Raw genomic sequence first — 16,536 nt, forward strand, 5'->3', positions numbered from 1 at the left:
AACTAAACAGCAAAAGGAAATATCTGTTGCATGCTTCTCAGAGAAAGTGAGAATATTTTCGTTGCAAAGGAGAAACAAAGTTATTCATGTCATAGAATTCTGAAAATATTCCTCAGAGAACTGACACTAAGGACACCATGATTTCAACAATATCTCTACAGTTAGCCTCACACAAAACCATATTTCTATTAATATGTTTCTTCAACCTTTTCTCAATGAATCAGAACATAATTCCAAAACTCGTCTCAGTCACAGAAACATATAAGGCAAAAAAAACCTGTCCAAAGACCCACCTCTATTTTTTTCCCTCCTCTACTAGAGTATGAACTCTTGAAGGTTAAAAAAAAACAGCTTATTTTTATTCTCAGAATCTAGTACCACACATATGTGGCACAAGGTGTCACAGAGATATACCATACTTCTGTTTTCTGAGAGCATGTCTGAGGAAAGGGTCCGTATTATATACAGAAACAAAATTCTTTTCCTGTCACAGTTCAGGTTCAGAAGAATGACGATGTGATTTGTTTATGCTGTGTTAGAATGCACAATAATACATAAAAGCATGTGCTCCTATATGGAATTCTGGCAAACAAAAAGCTAATAGTACTATGGGAGTTATCTGGATGCACTTTTCTTTCCTTTTTCACAATGCACTGCAGTGTGAAATGTTTATAGCCTACAGCTCATACAGAACTAAATCAGAGCCTCGCTTACTAGAATACTGAAGGAGAACAAGTGGTTTATGCTGGTTAAATATTAAAATATCCCAAAAGGTTTGGAAAAAATCAAGACCCCAGCACCATTAAAAATAGGCATTATTAGTAGCACAACGGCAGTACTGAATCCGAGTTCTGAGATGGGAGAAGGAAATCACTGCACGAGTTTCGTGGAGGTTTGCAGACAGAGTTTCACAAGGCCGTTTAATGTTTAGGCAGCTGACTTATATTGCTATCTCAAGGGCCAGATCTGACTAAACCTCTCCCTAGTCTTCACTCCCCATTGTGCTAAAATGGAATGGAGCATCTAGGCCAAGAGATTTAATGTCTTTACCATTTGGAGGGGAAAAAAAAATCACCTCTGTAGAGCAAACTGGTAAGTAGCATTTACCTTCGCAGCAACGAGCAATGCCTGTATTTGGGGGATGAGGGTGCACTTCCATCTATCTTACAGCGTTATAAGCACTCTGGGTACTGAAGAACCAAAACCGGCAGAGTAGACTGGGGAAAGCATTTAGAAGCTGAGATAGTGGAAGAAGGGGTATATCCCCATCAAAACAGCTTATACTTTTATGAGTACATACTCAGACCAGAGGACAAGAGCAAATGAGAGCTCAAGGGCAAAGACTTGAGCTCAGGAGCTTGTGACTGAGTCAAGAAGAGATGTAATAACAGAATATGCTACTTCAAATTCTCCTAAGAGATCATCTGGTCTGGTGGCCTTCAAATTCTCCTTTAAGTCCTACCACAGGAGAGGAAGACTAGTTCAGCAGAAAAGTTTCCAGCACCCTCTCCAGCTTTAAACAGAGCAGCTCTACTTTAATTTATCTCATATATTGTATTTTTTTTTTAATCTCACCTTATGTTAAGTCCACCGATAGTAAAACATGAAGGCCTTTTAAGAAAATGATTAGTCATTTAAGATGGAAATCTGTTGGCTTGCTTTTTCAGGCGTTATTTTCACCTCTTTGGGTCCCTGAGCTGCCTGAAGGCACCACAATTCCCCCACTGTCTGTGATTCGGGAAGAACTGACCTTATCCCTGGCTACAGTAGCAAAGCTACCTGGCTAGTTTATTTTATTCAATCTATCTGGCCACGGTAACTGGTTAGAAAAAGAGTGTATGACTCAAAGCAGATCAGAGTCCAAAAGACTCAGCTCAGGGCTTTTATGAGAGCTGGCAGGTTAGAGGTAGCTTCATCCATTAGGATTGCTGAGAGGATGGAATTGAGCCTGGAGCTGCTGGAAAACACCTTCCGGAGAATCGTGTCCAACCCAGGAGAAAGAGCTCCTGGGTTCTGCCATGTGTAAGCCATCACTGCCCCCTGGAGGTTTAGGTATATGACAAATAAACAAATACCCGTTTTTGTTTTCTCTTGTTTTGTTTTCTCTTTTTAACAAACTAAGAATCATGCCTCATATCCCATGTCAATTTTAAACGCAGAGAGAGCAGAGGTCCTCATGAAGTAAAGAGACTGGCCCAGGGTAGTAAGTGGATACACCTACTATCGGAACCCAGGGGTTCTGACTCCCAGCCTTGTACTCCTTCCACTACAATCATCCCTATGTTCAAGGCAGTATATACTCACGGAATGAGTGACACTTTAAAAACAGTGCTATTTCTAAAAACTGAGGGAGATACCTAAAAAAAAAAAAAATCACATTTTTAAAAATTAATTCTTATTGGAGTATAGTTGATTTACAATGTTTTCTTAGTTTCCGGTGTACAGCAAAGTGAATCAGTTATACACATACATATATTCACTCTTTTTTTAGATTCTTTTCCCACATAGGTCATTACAGAGTATTGAGTAGAGTTCCCTGTGCTATACAATAGATTCTTATTAGTTATAAATTTTATGTATAGTAGTGTGTATATGTCAATCCTAATCTCCCAATTTATCCCTCCCCACCCCTTCCCCACTTGGTAACCATAAGTTCTTTTTTCTACATCTGTGACGCTATTTCTGTTTTGTAAATAGGTTCATTTGTACCATTTTGAACTTACTAGAAGAACACATAATCTAAAGGAAAAGACATAGTGGATCCCTTCATTTTGTTTGTGAATTCAGATGTTTGCATGTCTTGACCTGAATATTTGGTTTCACTCTCGTGGACTCTTGTCAGCACCACCCTGTGGTTCAGAGACCCCCAGAAGAAGGCCTTCCTGAGTCATCAGCACCTTGTGAACACATGGTGGCATTTTGAAAGCATGCCTTTGCTCACCCTGAGTCACTGAATCCTTAGCCCTCTCCCTCAAAATGGAAATACAGTAGCAGTAATTGACCATACCAGAGTTAAATTACTTCATGAGAACTGTAGTTCAGAACATCTCTCCCCCTCTCTCTTTGTATTTTCACTTTTTCTGGTGAGGGAAAGGAAATTCTACAAATGTATACAGTAATACAATACAGTTTATTTTGTTCTATGATTGATTAGCTGCCTAGCCTTGGGCAAGAACGTTCATCTCTGAGTCTACTTTCCATGTGTTTAGATGAGAATAACTCCTCTCAAGTCCCTTTAAGGTCTAGCTATCTCTGAGACTATGGAGTTAAATCACATCATAAACTGCACAGGTCTAAAATGTGGTGAAGCCAGGTCTTCAACACTTTGGTGGGGATGGAGAAGGAGCTGGATTCAGGCTGCTGAAACAGGGTATCTCAGTGTAGATTTCCCTTGTAGAAGTCTGCTTTATAAATGTTTTTGTCTATGTTTTTCTAAAACCTGTGTGGAAATGTTCAAGGCAGACAGCTTCTAATCAAAAAGCAATTCTTACAAATGTTAGATCAGAAGCAAAATTTGATAGTTAAAAAGAAAAAAAAACTATCTCCATAAAAAACATATTGATCTGAAAGAAGTAGGTTTATGCAAACCCAGGGGCCATTCCCATTCTACACTTGATACAAATTTTCCAAAAGTTCTACAGAGCTTATAAAAGTATTTCAGGATACAAACTTTGGGATGAAAATATAATTCCTCACCAGTGACTTAGTAAATACATGGAACAAAATATTGCTTCTTTCGATAATTCTGTCACTGTTACCGTAATTCCACATAAAATGGAAGAATAGTGTGATAAAAAGTGGTTTGAGCTTCAGACACAGACCTGGCTTTAAAACAGGTCCATCTGGAAATTTACTGGAAGAGATCTTGGGGAAGTTACCTAAACTCTCTGAAGCCTAGTGTATATTTCTATATATACTATGCAATAGGGATAATATCTAACTGGTGGAAATGTTTGAGGATTGAAATGCCAAGTAGCATTGGTAGACATCACTAAATGTAAGTTTCCCTTTGCTGTACAATAATGCATCTCTTTCCCCAAATGTTTCAGATGCAGGAACTGCTTACAGAGTTGATTAGCTTGTTACATGACCAAGCCTGATGAAGTTTCTGTTTGTCCCTGCACCGTTCTTCTGGCTTCACATGATGACTGGCCTCTTTGGGAAAAGATATTGAGCTCTTACTACACAACAGGCCCTGTGCATTCACAGTTGTGATTCTGCTTCATCCTCACAACATCCTTGGAGTCACGGACACCGCAGTGCTAGCATGGTGCCAAAGTACATGCTGTGACCACTCGCTACTCTGTGGGTGTCTCCTCTAGTCATGCTTCCTATTATTTCATCAAAATCTCTTATTTGACACTTCATTCCTTTTTGTATTTGTCTCCAAGTGATTGAGGGTACCAAAAATATCAACACACCTAAGAAGTGAAGGAATCACCGTGTTATAAAAAAATACTTCAAGTATTTAAACTCTCAACCACTCTTCTGTCTTAGTAGACAGAACTACAAAGCACACAAAATTAGTTTCTGGTATCATTTATGTCCTTTTCAGAGAACCCTTTCTCCCTTACCCAAAGTTTCAAATGTCTGGTTAGACAGAGGTTGCTTTCTTGGCTTTCTTCTACATCTTTCCTGTTTTCCCTACATTCAGTTGAAACATCTGTCCTTTCATTTTCCTTGTTTGCGTGGTCTCCCGTTGCTCTCTCCTCCTCCCCCTCTACCTCTCTCATCTCTATTTTTCTTTCTGAGTCTGCTTCATTCTCTTCTTTCTATACTGGCTTACACAGAATTCCTTCTCTATCCAAAATTCTTTCTAGCTTTTTTTAGCCCAACATGTTTTTTCATATTAAGCTCTGCATTTCAATTTCAGATGTTTCTCTGTTTCAATTTCAGAATCAGAATTTATCTTACAATGAAATGACCCCACAAGGGGAGACAGAGTACAGAGTATCTTCTGGGGCTCTGCAGGAGGACGTGTCACTTTCAATCAAGGTTTGGTTGGGGGAGGCGGGGCAGAAATCACCGTATTAAGGCTTTACCTAGTTGAATGTACAGATTTCAGAAATCTTTGGTACAAACAAATGGGAACATCAAAACGGTATTAGATAATGAAGGAAAAAAAACCCCAGAAATGTTTGGAAGAACGTAACTGAGACAATGGTAAAGAGACAGCACTTTAGGAACTGAAACAAAGGATTATCATATCCTAGTTCTTATCTATTTTCTCTGAAGGACCCATAAACCCCCAAGTGTAACTGGCCTGAGGCTTGCAGAAGGAGACAACTGGGAACCCTCAGCTGAAATGAGCAGAGCTCGCAGAGAGAAACTTCTTGATAAGAGCTATCTTGAATATCCTCTTCAACAGTCTCAATTTAATCATAGCAAAAGCTTTTATAAAATTCTCAAATTGCAATAGAAATATAGAAATACTTGTCTCTTATTAAGGACAGTTAGTAGCCTATTTCTTTAACATTTGAGAGTTGAAAGAGATAAACCCAAAAGCCAAGCCAAGAAAATTATCATTCTTCATACAAATTTTGATACAATCCATTCAGAGAAAAGAATATTTAATTTGCCCATTATTTATTATTAATCAGAGATCACATTAAAATTTTAGAAGCCAGTATATTGTACTTTCAGTTGATGGAATAAGGAGGGTCTTATCTATCTTTCCTTTCCGCTCATTGGAAAGCTTTACTGAAATAAATTCACTGAAATTTTAAGAAAAGTTGTATAACTGGTGATTTTAATTTTTGGTAACTTCCTTCAGGGGTAGGGTGATTTTAGAGACACAGTATAGTCAAGATATACTAAATTATGCTATAATGATAATCCCCAAATCTCAGTAGCTTCTAAAACAATGATTTATCATTCATTCTACACGTCCATCCTGGATCAGCTGGGGGCTCTGCTCTAAGGATGATTAAACAATCACTATTTTGAACATCTCACGATTTCATGTTTCTGTGCAATGTGCTGACTAGAGAGCTGTTGTTGAGATCATGGTGTCCTCAGTGACAAATTCACTGAAGAATGCTATTTTCACAGTTCTATGACAAAACAATGTGTATAGTGATTATATGAAAATAAGAAAATGTATATATGTTTGCTAAGGCACAGAACACCTATGTAAGTATACAGTTGACTCTTGGACAATGGGTTTGAATTGATGGTTCCATTTATGTGCAGTTTTGTTTTGTTTTTTCATAGTAAACACTACAGTACTACATGATCCACGGTTGATTGAATCCACGGATGCAGAAGCACAGATACGGAGGGAGTGACTGACCACACAGGGTATGTAGGGCTGACTATGAATTATAGGGGCATTTCCAACTGTGTGAAGGGTCAGTGCCCCTGACCTCCCTCACTGTTCAAGGGTCAACAGTATGTATAAGAAATTGGTAGGAGAGGTTGACTATGGGGGAGAGCTAGATAGCTCACAATGGGGTTGGATATAGAATTAACTTTTAGTTCATTTACATCTGTATGTGGTGACTGTTGTACTGTGTGGATGAATTTTCTACTAAAGGTAAATAGTCACTAAAATATTTTTCTTTAAATGCCTCTTATCACAGCTAGGGGACAAGAATACTGAACATGGAATATGGTAAAGTTGGTTAGTTCATGCAGGAATAAAGCTCATGCCATTGGTCTTATTGTCATTTTGAGTCAACCCTTGAAACCACAAATCCCAGATAATACAGATTATGATTTCCAAAATATGATGAGGTTTTCACCACAAAGATCCCTCACTCCACTCCAAAGAGCGCGCGCACACACACACAAGAGAAAGAGACAGAAATAGAATTTCACAGCATCTCAGCTCATGGAGAAACTCTGGAGGTCACCTAGTTTAATTCTCTACCCAAGTAACTTATATAATAGTGTACATCAACTATATTTCAATTTTTAAAAAACTGTGTTCTATGTTGCCTTAGCATCCAGCTGGGGTATATAAGAAGGCAGCCATATGGATAAAATTAGCTCATGCTTCAGCGAGAGCAGCTCTTTTTTATATAAAGAGTTTTCCCCATAAGTTTTTCTCTGAAGAAATGATTCTAAAAAATGTTTGAAGGCCACTGATGTGAAAGTCTCCTCTATAACATGCTGATAAGAAACAATCCAACTTCTGCAGGAGGACCTTAAACATTAAGAATTCACCACCTCATTAAGTGCTTGTAAAGCTTCAACTTCTGGAATGTTTGTCTTACACTAAGCCAAAATCTGCCTTCCTATAACTTTGATCAATTGGTTCACATTCTTGCTTTGGGCTATTTAATTGCTGGTAGAGATTTCAGTTGCTTCCCGGAAGGCAGAAGACTTAATGTTTTGTAACTACTATTGATCTTTGGGCCAGCTTTGGCCTGTAGCTGGGCAGTGAGATAATTTATTTCTCTTTGAGATTCTCTGATACTATTTTTGAGCTCCATTTTCTGTTTTAGTTCTTGAAGCTTTCATTTCTTTATGTGAAGAAGTTTGAACACATGATTTTTTTTTTTTTTTGACTCTGAGCTACACATTTTTACATAGATACCAATTAGCTGTTAATTATTAAACGTGTGGGTGAGAGAGGGCACAGATACACATTTATAGCTCAAATGAAAGCTTGGGGTAATTTAGATTAAATATTATGAAAATCTTTATAACAGTAATATTAGAAAATTAAGTAATGGAACAAGCTGCCAAGAAAGGTTGCATAATGACTGTCACTAGAGGTATTCAAGGCAGAAATAGCCACCTGCTGGGAAATAATGGTTTAGAGCTAATTACATCTTCTGGTTATCTTCTGTGGATATTTATCCAGACTACCCTCTTCAGGTTAGCTGAAATTTTAGTGATTTTAAAAGATGCAATTTAAGCATATTTATATAAACACATGCCTGAACCACCCCATCAATACCACTTTCAAAAATTGCTATAAAATGTTTAGAAGTTTTAGTTCTCTACGAAATCCTCAGGAAATAATCTGGAAAAAAATGGGAGCACAAAAATGTTCACTGTAGATTTATTTATGGGAGTACATAACTTATAAACAATCTAAATGTCAAAACATACTAAAATGGTTAATAACTTATAGTACATGCATGCAAGGAAATATTGGATAACTAATTAAGCTGTATTCATAGTTTGTAATGACATACAAAATCTTACTATTATAATATTAAGTGGAAAACCAAGGCCTTAGTTGCATACAAAATATGATTTCAACTATGGGGAAAACTGAATAGAAAAAAATGGTATAGTATTGCCAACAAAGTGGAGGAATATTTTAATATAGACCACCTCCTCTGTTACACTTAGGAAGGAGGGATAAAAATATATGCCAAAGATAGGTAATTTAATCAAGATTAAAATGTAATGAAAAATAAAAAAGGAAAATCCCCAGATGCTAAAATAAAGAGGGAACTCAAAGCCAGTGTAATCAGCTCTGGCTGATGCTAATAAACCCAGAAGAGTACCCCTGTGTAGCTCCTGCAATAGGGAGCTAAGGCTTTAATGCTCATGAAAGTATGGTAGGCACATGTACACAGCTGCAGGTCTATTCAGACCATGGAGATGAAACTTGGACGCTTCATAAAGCTAGGACTCTAAAAATCCCCAATATGACGAGGATTAAAGAGCTCTATACAGTCCCATAGAAACAGGAAAGAAACTTGGTGACTGCTCTGGGCTCTGGGTGGGTAGAGGAAGGTGAAGGGTATTTCCCTCAAACCTTTGTCACGCTCATATGTGGAATACAAATGTATATAACCTGGAAAGTGTGGTCTAAAACCAAAGATACACTTTGGTTTATCCTTTGTCCCCAGCAGAAGGGAACAACACAAAGCCATGTAGGTATTCATCTACTGCTTATGGTACACAGGACTTGTAGAGAGAAGATAACCCCAGCTGAAGCTGACTCTACAATAAAAGGTTACAAACAAAACACAAAACAAACAAATCCATAAAGGAGAGTCCTCAAATACATGAAACTGAAGTAACACTCAAAGTACAAGAAATAACAAGACAGTAATAGTAGTATATTTAAAGTTACTAAAAGGATTAAAAGAAATCTAAAAGCCATAATGAAACAAAACAATACTCTTAAAAAAAATAATGAGGAGATTTGGAAAGGTATAAATAGAAATTTTAGAAGATTTATAAAAGGGTTAAACAAGGGATATAATTAGTGGGCTTTGGGGCAGATTTAAGGAAATCACCTAGAATGCAGCCGAGAAAGACAAGATGGAAAATATATACTGAAGTTGTTAACGGGCATGGAGTATTAAATTAGGAGGTTCAAAATAATCTAAATGGCATCTCCAAAAAGAGAAAACAGGAAAATTTGGATGAGAAAATACGTTAATACACTTAATATATTAAGAAATAATGAAATTAACAAAAATGTAAAACTTGGAATTGAATTCCCAAGAATAACTGATAGAAAAAAATCATTCCAGGTCATATATATCATATTTTGCATTCAGAATATCACAGAAGACAAACATCTCAAATACTGTCAATGACAAAAGACAAATTACCTACAATTGAAGGACAACTGGAGACAAAAGATATCTCAAATCAAACTCAGAAAGCCATGAGACAGGACGTTCATATCTTCAAAGAACTAAGAGGAAAGAAACACAAACCTAAAAGCCTATAACTAGATAAACTATCATTCAAGAGTAAGGGCAAAATAAAAGCATTTTCAGGAAAAAAATGACTGAAAAAAACCTATTAATCACTGATAATCACTATAACATATACAACAGAAAGAGGAAATTAAACCTTTAAGAAAGATGTGGGATGAAAGAAGTAATAGGTACACAGAACCTGATAAATCTGTGGCTAAATCTATGCTTGCCTTGAATATAAATATCAAGATACCCACCTTAGGCATAATAACAAAGAGAATATAACGGATGGAAAATGATGAACAAGAATATAAGGCAAAAGTCATATTAGGGGAAAAATAAAATGTTTCATAATCATTAAAGGAACAATTCACCATGAAGATATCACAATCCTAAACTAAGAGGGACACAAAAAACATACCATCAAAAATCAACAAAACAGCTGCTTCCTTTTCCCTAAATGATTGCCTTTTGGACTCTGTACCTTCCAAATGTTGAGTGAATTTTAAATGTCTTTTAATGTTCAGGTTTTTGTTTTTTTTTTTTTCCCATCCCAGCAATCAACATTAAGATTACACTGCACATGCTCCCCTGTTTAAGTTTCATTTTTCCCGACCTTAGCACTAGACTTCAAGAACTGAATTTAGCTTACTGATTCACGTCTAAAAAAATGAGCCAAAAGAATTTTTACTAATTTGTGGCCATCAGTCATTTAACTGTGCCTCTCTAGTATTCAGAGATGTCTTGTTCCATGATAGAAGGGCAGTTTGAGTTTTAAAAAAATAGCTGAGTTTCATATGCAAAATAATATTATAATACTATTTTCAAAAAAAGGTTCTGTGTAGATAAGTTTGTATATATTTCATTATAGCCTTAAGAGTATTATACTAAAATGAAGAGAAAATATAATTTTTAATGCTGTTAACGTTTTAATCATTTTGACCACAAATATTTGAAAACAAAGACAAATGCATGCATACACAAAGTAGGTCGATCAAACATAGTCGTCTTATTTTTATATTGTGAAGAATAAATATTTGGTACTTCCATTTAACATTTCTATCAGTTGCAGCTATCAGCCCAAGGAGGTATTAAATGAATCTCAGTCCCCACCAGGAATGATATTGCACGATTAAACTTGGAGATTTCCTCACTTCCCTTCTACCATCTAGTCAACACTGAATCTCTGAATTTGAGCTATACTCAGCATCATCATTTAATGTTTATTTATGTTACCGTCATTTAATTTTTTAAGTTATGCTTTTTCAATTGTTGGTTTTATTATTTTACAAAGTAAAATTTCACAACTATTTTGTAAAGTCCTTGAACATAAGTACGACTCTTCTCAATTATCTTATTTATTGCTGGATGACAGTTATTACTCAATAAATATTTTTGACTGAAAAAAATCAACAATGGCAATCAATATAACATCATTGTAGCATGCTAAAATCATCTGTTTTCATTACCATCCATTGCTTACTTGATCTTTAAGTATCATCATCTGGTATCACATTTTCATAGAATTTGTCTTCCTATTAACTGCTTTTTACAAATGATCCTCCAGTACCATGAAATATAGGGAAATGGAGAGTTAAAGGGGAAAAAAAATGTGTTTATGTAGGCGTTTTGGTCCAATCATTAACATTGGACCATACATGTATGAGATCAGAATAATTTTTATTCCCAGAAAAAATATTAATGTCATTAAAAGCATAGCAGTTGATCTTGAGGCAATAAAATTCATATGACTATGTTTTCAAAAAATATATATAACATCATTGTAGAACTAGTAATATTACAGGAAATCCCTTCTGAGAGGCTCAGGCTCTCCTACTTGGTTCTCAGTTTCATATATAAAACTACAGATATTAAGAAATGTGTTATGTATTAAGTAGGAAGATGTAAGTGTAACATGAGCACTGTTATAGGTAAAGGTGAAAAATATTTTCTTTGGCATGCTTTATTAAGTACAGAAAGAATGGAGTTAATGTATGATTCACAAACGAGGTTCCAGGAGGAACCAGTGATAATGGCAACTTAACTATGAATCAAACTAAGGGCAACACAAGATATAGTTCTAATTTTGGCATATCTGTACCCTCTCAGCCACAGATTAGTGAATAGCTGTCCCTGAACAGGAGATGTGCCTACCTAAGTCTCCTTTTTGCTGATCTTCCCTGCCTCTGCTCTGTGGACTTCTCTCTCCTCTCTACTGGTTTGAGAATATCCAGGGAGCAACATGGCTACTGAAATCTTCCGCCTTCCCTTTCCAGTTCCATAGCCTGCTCTATCCCTAACCCAGGTGTCATTTGGTGAGATTTAATTTTGTGAGCGACCCTAACTGCTTATCTCCTCCCAATCTCCCACTTGATTAGACCAAGCCTTATGGGAGGAAGCAACAGCCTTCCCTTCTCATTGCAAAGGCACAATATTTATTCCATGTTATTCTCCTCCCTCCTGTAACTACTGAACTTCTGCATCACGTCTAAAATTTTATGAAATCTGCTACTCAGAATACACAATATCTTCGTTTTGGCCTTGTATATGAACCCATTTTGTGAATGTCACTTATGTCTTGATGAGAATGAATCTAAAGGTCAGTTAGAGGATTTTAGATACATCCATAGGATCAGGTCTGTTACACTGACACTCAAAAAATCTATACTATCACTAATTTTGTTATCTGCTACTTCTATTAGTTTCTAGGAGATAACTGTTCTCAGTAAGAGTATGATTTGGTTGATAGGATGAAATTTTTATAAAATGTTAAGCTTGATTTAATATGCATGTACAGAAACTTACACATCATTGAAAGCAGTTTCATTCTTCTTAAGCATACAAAAATCATTCCTAAAAAACTGAGTATGAACTATGCAACAAAGGGAGTCTTAACAATACTAAAAAACCGTCTTACAGAACAGGTTATTTGATGATTATGTTATAAATTAGAAATTAACAAAAAGAATTGGAGGGTTAACAAAAAACTTAGAAATTAAAGAATACTTTCAAGTAGTTAATGTGTTACAGAATTCACAATTGAAATCATGACCTATTTAAAATAATGAAAACTCCATGTATCTGGTAATTAAGTATGTATTTATAGCAAAATTTGCTGGCTTAGAAACATACATACAGTAATAGTCTAATCACCAAGTGGTTTTAGGCTAATGTCTATATATATATATAAATATATAATATATATGGTAAAACATAAGTCTCTACCTCTCAACAAATAAAGGAATAAGTTCAAAATATATTAATCAGTGTGAAAAGAAAAAATACAACTTTTAAATTCTTGGAAGAAAATATTGGAGAAAATCTTCACAACAATGGTCCAGAGCTGGATTTCTTTAAGACATAAAAAGTGCAAATCATAAATTAAAATATTTATAAATTTGATTATATTATTTTTAATGTACGAAAAAGACACTACATGTCAAGCTTAAAAAAATCAATAGAAGACTGGGAGATATTTTCAAGGCATAAAATTATCAAAATTAATTGATTTATATGTACATTGAAATCAATATAGAAATCAAAGACTACTGTAGAAGAAAATTGCAAGGATATGGACGGACAGGCAATAAAAGAGGAAATAAAAATGGTCATTATATTTATGAAGAGACACTTGACCTCACTAGTAGTCTGAGACACAAAAATTACAATAACAATAAGGTAACATATCACTGCAGATAGCCATAAAGAAATAAATAAAATGTGAATATACCACCTTCTGACAAAGATGTAGAGAATGAACCACAGCTTCCACAGCCAGAAGAATTATGTATTTTTATAACCACTACTGAGAACAATTTGGTATTATTAAATTTAGGCAGTGTGTGCATGTTTGCCCAACAATGTGCATTAAAACATTCTTTATAATATATAAAAAAAGTAAAAGAAACAACCTAAGTACTCATTAGTAGGGGAATGGCTAAGTGAGTAGTATTTACACAGCGTAATAGTTTAAAACAGTTTAAATGAATAAACTGTATTACCTGATTGAACAGATGGATATGGGAAACAATGTTGAGTGAAAAAAAGATGCAGAAACATGTACAATATATTTATGTAAAATGTAAATGCATGCAAATCAGAACTCTATATTGTTTGGTCATAGAAACATGTGTCTGTGGTAAAATTATACACACAAACCTCAAGGCAGTGGCTACATCTCCGAGGAGAGTGATGGCAATAAGAGGGGTGTAGTTTGTTTCAATAATAGAGTTGAAATTTTGAAATTAAAAATAATATCTGAAAGAGTTATGGCAAACTGTTCATGTTTGGTAAATCCGAGTTGTGAATACATAGTGTTTTTGGTGTTATTATGTATAGTGTTTTGCAAGTTAGAAATAATCCACAATTTTAAGAAACATGTCCTTGGGTAAAAGGATGTACACCAAAATGTTATTAGTGGTTGTTCCCAGGTGAAGGAATTGCAGACTTTTGTTGTATACTTCTTTCTATATCTAACTTTTTCTAATTTTCCTTCAGTAAGAATATCTCACTTTTATTATTAGAATAAAATTCATCTCTTTTTTTAAAAGCATATCTAGGGCTCTCCTCCGAAGATTTCTTCTGAAACTAAGCTGCTGTCACACTGAAGGTGATATGGCTAGAGAAGGTATCATTTGTTTGAAGAGTTAACAGAAGTTTATTTTGGATTCCTTTCAATCCCATTTAAAAAGCTGCCTTTGTTAACTGCGGACATGGATGCTAAGATTTATTATCATCAGAATCAGTGGGGCAGAGTGACTTATTCTTGGCACTGAAATTTAGGTTCCTGAGGAGTAAAACTTCATCCCAAAATGCAAATGATAAAACTGAGCGCACTATTCTTTTCTCTCTATTTCTAAGGATTACTTGGACTATATAGTTTAGGCAGTTTGCTTTGCTAAAATAAGATCAACGTCTCCTGCCTGGTTTTGACTGACACTTGTTTGCCTGGAGTTACAGGGAGTACTTTCATAAGTGTTCCTGATGATACTAGGCTCTTAAATTGACATATTCTGATTTTTTTAAATGGTAGGATTTTTATACTGAGTAAAACACCAAACTTAACAGGTCGAAGGAGAAAATGGATTTCTGATCAGGAGAAAGCATAGCTGTGCGTCCGTATCTTCTCTAGCACCCAGTCATGCTTATTTGACACAATTTACACCTAAATTAGTTATATTTTAAGACTTTTTGGCAATAGTTATATCCAAAAATTACATTTGCTGCACAGGCATTCAATATACCACTGGATGATTATTGATTTTTTTCAAGGTCTTTCAAAACCTTGATGTTTTTAAGAGGAACTGTCACACTCAGCATCTCTTTCCCTAGACTGAGAATATATGATTTTATCATGTGCAGTGGGCTTAGGCAGCAAGCAAACCCTTTAGGCTGATGGCATATTCTCAAGATTCCTTGAGGTTAATTAAAAATGGACACTGTAACATTATGCAAAGAAGTCTAAGCTTCCCTTCCTGGAACGGAGAAATAAACAACAAATTTTCCCAGCTTTGTCAAGTGCTTTACAGAAATCATAAAAGGATATGGTGAGACCAATTGTTTCTAAAGAAAATAAATAATGCTATGAAACTTCTGCTTTTCTAAAAATCCTTAGGTTTTGATCTTTCAAGGTATCACTTCATTTATAACATACACACAGCCTGAATTAGATATTCTACTGACATGTTTTGGAAGGAAGGAAGATTAAGCTAGGTGTTTTGATATTCAAACCGACTGTTCCATGGTTTCTAATCATTGCAAACCTGATGTTTTAAATCATTAAGCCATTCCCTCTAGCTTACCATGGGAATATATTTCCATATAGTTTGCTGTGATATATTGAGAGAGATAAGAATTAGAATTCATTTGCCATTTAATTTTTCTCCCAAAGTGACTTAAAAAGGTCATCTAATGCCCACAATTCTTCTATTTCCAGAATATTTTTATTTCATCTATCAGAAACACTTGGGTCAAGGTAATTTATTTGACTAGACTTTTAGGATTTCAGCATCATGGTTATATTTATTTGAATAAATCCAGAGTTCCACCTGATTCTAACCAGCAAAGTATGAGAAAACAGAAAATGGTAATATTTAACAACTCTAATTTATCATGAAGTCAGTTCCTGCATTTTTCCTTACACTGAAGAGAGCTCAAAATATCACAGGTGTCCATTTTTAATTTTAATACTAACTTGCTCTTAAAACTTATCCCAAGTTATTGAGGTATCTCTGACCTAAAACAAATTTTCTTACATGAACGTTTGGTTTGGTTTCATTTATTGAGTTTTCTGATAATATTATATAATTTCTTCTCCTCCCTCCTGTCAATTCCCCACTCCCCAGCCTCTGAGATGCTGCAGCAATCAAAATGAAAAAAAGAAGTAAAAACCTACAGCAAAGCTGAGGATCAGGAGCTTCAGAAGATCAATGTGGAGAAGTTTCTAAAACAAGTAGGACAGGAAGCAGGAGTCCTGAGACAGGAACCCCATCAGATCTGAGATCCAAGTATGCTTTCTGAGGCTCAGAGAACTTGTAACTGGACGGATTCCAGAGCAAAGGGTGAAAGGAACATCATGCTATATTTCCTTCACGTCCCCAGAATTTACCAATTATCTGATACAGAACAGGTTCTCCATAAATATTTGTTGAAACAGGAAAAAATAAGTAAATGAGTAAATAAATAAAAATTAAAGTAGCAAACTCCGCATAACTGAAAAGTCTCTCTAAATCCTAAAACCATCTCAATCCCTCTCCTTTCCTTTTATCAGAGATCTCCTGGTTCAAGTTCTAAGAAGTGGCTCAGTAATGGCTGACAGAATAAAACATTCCACCCAGCATCCAACCAAAGAGTCTAAGCTCTTAGTATATAAAAGTACTTCCAGGGGCTTCCCTGGTGGCGCAGTGGTTAAGAATCC

This window comes from Eschrichtius robustus, chromosome 10, assembly GCF_028021215.1.
Source record: "Eschrichtius robustus isolate mEscRob2 chromosome 10, mEscRob2.pri, whole genome shotgun sequence".
Taxonomy (NCBI): Eukaryota; Metazoa; Chordata; class Mammalia; order Artiodactyla; family Eschrichtiidae; genus Eschrichtius; species Eschrichtius robustus.